The sequence below is a fragment of the Asterias amurensis genome, chromosome 19 (assembly GCF_032118995.1).
Source record: "Asterias amurensis chromosome 19, ASM3211899v1".
NCBI classification, from domain to species: domain Eukaryota; kingdom Metazoa; phylum Echinodermata; class Asteroidea; order Forcipulatida; family Asteriidae; genus Asterias; species Asterias amurensis.
The window spans coordinates 4,367,269-4,372,214 of NC_092666.1; positions in this window are offsets into that span (position 1 = coordinate 4,367,269).

The window sequence follows — 4,946 nt, forward strand, 5'->3', positions numbered from 1 at the left end:
GCATAAAATGAAAAAACTGTGCAAATTTGGGTTCAGTTGGTCATCGAAGTTGCAAAATAATACGTAAAGAAAAAACACAATTTTGTGTGCTTTAAGATGCCTAAAAAGGCATGACCCGAAGGCCTTTAACATTTGAATGTGAATTACCCATTCCTTAAAAATAACTACGTTTTCAGAGACGGACGTTTCTCACGATATAGTATCAACAGCTCTCCATTGCTTGTCAGTTTTTATGCTAACAATTCAATTTTAGTAAATATACTAAAATTTAAGTAAATACTAAAAAGGACCAGTGCCTTTAAGCAAGTTGTGTTTGGATAGTGTCTGACTGATTTCTGATAGCTTCGACTGCAGACGTTCCCTTGACATTTTGTAACAACCAGCTTTGCTATGACTCCAATGTTAACTATGTTTTGAAGTTATGTTTTGAGTTAAAAAGGTCGTTCATCCGCTTTGACTGCTGCTTCTCAGGTTGTATCGTAAACTTGGGTGTGATTCCTGGCTTCACAGCAGTTAGCGGTAGTGTGCATTTTCTGAGTGGCACCCAGAAAAAAGGATAATTGCCAACACACGGCTGGATAGCCCAGTTGTTACAGCACCGGTACGTTAATCCGGAGGTCGTTTGTTCAAATCCCGCTCCAGCAACAATGTTTCTTTGTTTAAAACCCGATTATTGTGTTGTGAAATAAATTATTAAAGGCAGTGGACACTATTGGTAGTTATTCAAAATAATTATTAGCCTAAAACCTTTCTTGGTCGACGACCGATTGAACTCAAATTTTCACAAGTTTGTTTTATGCATATGTTGAGATACACCAAGTGAGAAAACTGGTCTTTGACACTAATACCAATAGTGTCCAGTGTCTTAAAATGAATCTATACTTCATAAGCAGTGGCTAAACAGTAAAGGGACACGGGAACCGATGTCAGTGTTCTCATTTTGATCTTTGCTGCCAGAGGCCAAATTAAGACAATTTTTACAGATAAGAGTGGTGTTTTTGGGTGGTAACCTTGTTCTGGTAAGCAATGTTTTGCAAAGCTGCTTTCTGTGCTCAGTAATATCGCCAGGTAAAAAAAAAAACCCAAAACCCCACCCAAAACAATACGATTCTACAAAATAAAATATTGCATTTTTTGTATGCACAGCGAAAATGCACTGTCGTAGTGCTTTTTAATGGGGATTTTTCTTCCTCTTCTAAACCCATTAAACCCTTATAAGGAAAACCAGGATTTTTCTTTTTTTAACTTGGCAAGACTAAAGTACAGAAAAAAGAATTGCCACCGGGGGCGTGTTACACGAAATCACCCGGGTTTTCTGTTTATCAAGGTTCTGATTTACTGGAATGGTATACCGTACAGTGCAATGTGCAAGCATGAGTAGGCAACAATTGGTTTTTATTTGAGGCCATGCGCTTCACTAAACAACACTGGAAATATTTTCGGTATTACACCTTTGTGTGGGTTAGGAAATTCTTTCATGGCTATTTCTTAGAGGTCATATAAAGAGCGGTTATTTTTAGTCTGAAAACCAAAACCACAACTTCTGTTGTTGTGCTACTGTTTTTTTTTAATTATATAATAATAGTCCAGTTTTATATATTTTTTATTCAAATGCACGCTTTGAAAATCTATAGTTTTACAATTGTATTACTCGTGTTACAACCACAAATTATTTATTAAAGGAACACGTTGCCTTGGATCGGACGAGTTGGTCTATTAAAAGCGTTTAAAACCGTTTGTTATGAAATGCATATGGTTAGAAAGATGTTTTAAAAGTAGAATATAATGATCCACACAAGTATCACTCGAAATTGCACGGTTTTCCTTTTACGTCGCGAACTATCATGGTCGGCCATTTATGGGAGTCAAAATTTTGACTCTCATAAATGGCCGACCGTGTTAGTCGATAGAGTAAAAAGAAAACCACGCAATTTCGAGGCATATTTATGTAGATCATTGTATTCTACTTTTACAATATCTTTCTAACCATATACATTTTACAACAAATGGTTACAGAACGATTTTCAAAGACCAACTCGACCGATCCAAGGCAACGTGTTCCTTTAACACCGTTTTACTCAGTTAATTTTACAGAGGCAATTTCTAAACTGTATTTTCAACAGTCACAACAAATGTAAACTGGTAACCCGTTTCCGTTAAGCAATAAATGCCTCATGCCTGTGCTAAGCAAGTTTGTGCTTTTACACGCTTTATGCAATTGGGCCAAGCTCTTTTGAAATTTGGCCTTGGATGGGCAACGGCAAATTGGGTGACGGGGACTTTCCAGCGAGCCTGCAAGCGCCACGCTGAGTTCACCGAATTGGACGAACGGCCTTGCACCTCGGTTTCTATAATTATAGCTCTTCACACTGTTATCATATTACTATTATGGGTTTGGTGGACTATACATACTGCAAATCATGTTCAGTGTTTGTGTTACCTTTGGTATTTTGTCCAGCTTACTAAACCAACAGACAATGTTCGAAGTCCAATGTGATAATCAAATTGCATTCATTCAAAAGTCATTAACCATGCTGATGTTAGTCTTAGTTCAAGACGCAAATTGTTGTTGTTTATTACGTGGTAGATGGCGCGCCCTCTTTCGGGGAGTGTGTTTAACAATGGGAGCGTCTTGGACTCAGACTATCCAGGAAGCGAGTTGGCAAGCACCGGGCGAATTCGACAAGTTTCAATGTGCCAAAGATTGTTTCCTTCCATTCTGTTAATGATTATTTTCCCCCAATGTTGAAATTGAACTTAACTCCAAACCATTTACATCCACGCCATTACTGCAGTAATGTAGCCAAAAGTTCAATTACAATGATTTTAAAACTAATACATTAAAAAATAACAATATTGACATGAAAGAAAACATGATAAAAACACCCAAACTAATAATGTATTAGCCTTCGAGAAAGACTTTGCTATAGTGTTGAAACGTGAGGCCATTAACTATTTTTTGCATTTACATTTTTGGTTGGTTGTTTGCAACAACCGATTCTTTTTCTTTTACAAAGTATTGCAGTAGTATATTGACCCCCCCCCGATTAACAGATCCGGTAACGCCCCTTAATCACCAGACTGGCTCCAAAACGAACCTTCAGGGCAAACGACCCTTTCTTCAGTAATCGTTGTTGCCGATAGATTACTGATTTCGTTGTACAGGTCCATTTCTGTTGAAACCTCCGCCCTATTTGCAAATCCAACGGTTTATTCAGAACAGGAAGCGGATCATGATGTCACAGAGAGAAGGGGAATCCCCTAAACCCCGGACAAGGGAATCCCCAGCAGTCAGTAATAAACGTACGCAACGGATGATGTGGTCTGTGATACTGAAGTGCGCCCTCTACATAGACCTTTTCGCAAATACCGGGGCGCGCGCGTAAAGCTTGGAATTAGGTGCATTGTGGTCTTGCTGGTATCCAAATTTGATCCATATATATCCCACAATGCACCTCATTCAACAGTCTGCGCTTGCGCGTTGGTATTTGCGATAAGGTCTATTATAGAGTGGCTTGGAAGGTACAGGTTTGGTAGTTACTGAAAACAAATACTAACTTAAAAACTGACTTGGTGACGAGCATTGGAGAGCTGTTGGTAGTTTGAAACATTGTGAGAAACGGCTCCCTCTGGAGTAGCATAGATTTTGAGAAAGAGGTAATTTCTCACTAAAATAATAAAAGACTTCTAGCCAGAAGTCTTTTATTCCTATCTGAAGGCACACAAATTCGTCCAACAACGGTGTTTTTTCTCTCATCATTTTCTCGCAACTTCTGGTCTTTGACAATGTACCAAACGTGTACCTTCCCTTAAAGGCAGTGATGGACACTATTGGTAATTACTCAAAATAATTATTAGCATAAAACCTTTCTCGGTGACGAGTAATGGGTAGAGGTTGATGGTATAAAACATTGTGAGAAACGGCTCCCTCTGAAGTGCCATAGTTTTTGAGAAAGAAGTAATTTTCCACAAATTTGATTTCGAGACCTTAGATTTAGAACTTGAGGTCTCGAAATCAACCATCTAAACGCACACAACTTCGTGTGACAAGGGTATTTTTTCTTTCATTATTATCTCGCAAGTTGATGACCGATTGAGCTCAAATTTTCACAGGTTTGTTATTGCATATGTTGAGATACACCAACTGTGAAGGCTAGTCTTTGACAATTACCAATAGTGTCCACTGGCTTTAATAGGGAGTTTTCGTTAAGACGTATCATTCTGCACAATGACGTTTGAAACGTCATCTGCTCACTCCGCCATGCGTCGGTTCTGAGGACGCCGGTCGTCTTTCCTTCAATTTCTCACAGTTTGCCACATGGTGGGACGAATCTCCGGGGGGGGGGGGGGATGCACTGCCACACTGGAAAGAGCCGAAGTTTCGAAAAGGCCCATGAAATGCAGTAGCCTGAACAACTGACATAACACTTTTCGGGTTCGAGTTTCGCCAGAGATTGGCCCTGATTAGGTATATCTGTCCCCCAGAGGCAATTTCTTTTTTTCTGTGAGTATATGGAATTCAATCCTCAAAAGTTTTCCTGATTTCTTTGTTTAAGGTTTCCCTTTTTTAAATCGAGTTAAGAAGAAAGAAAAATCCCCATTGAGAAGCACTACGAAATTGGCAATTTTGAGGTACAGCAATACAAATAGCCCCGGAGCCTCAAATGATTCTGTCTGTCATTCTGTCAAATCATGGAGGAAGAAAATTGATTATGGGAAAACAAGAAAGAAAGGTTGGAGGAGGTTGTTTTAAAAGAGGGCGTGCTCTCAATGAATCGAACTTGCTTGATGGAAATATTACTTCAATTTCCAACGATTACTAATTTTGCGTCTTCGTTCGGCACTCAATAATCTTTGGACAGGACCCGTGTGGCTAGTCTACACCTCACTAAACCGCACTCTTGAGGGCGGGATATTTTGCGAGTTTTTTTCAAATCACATGTGCG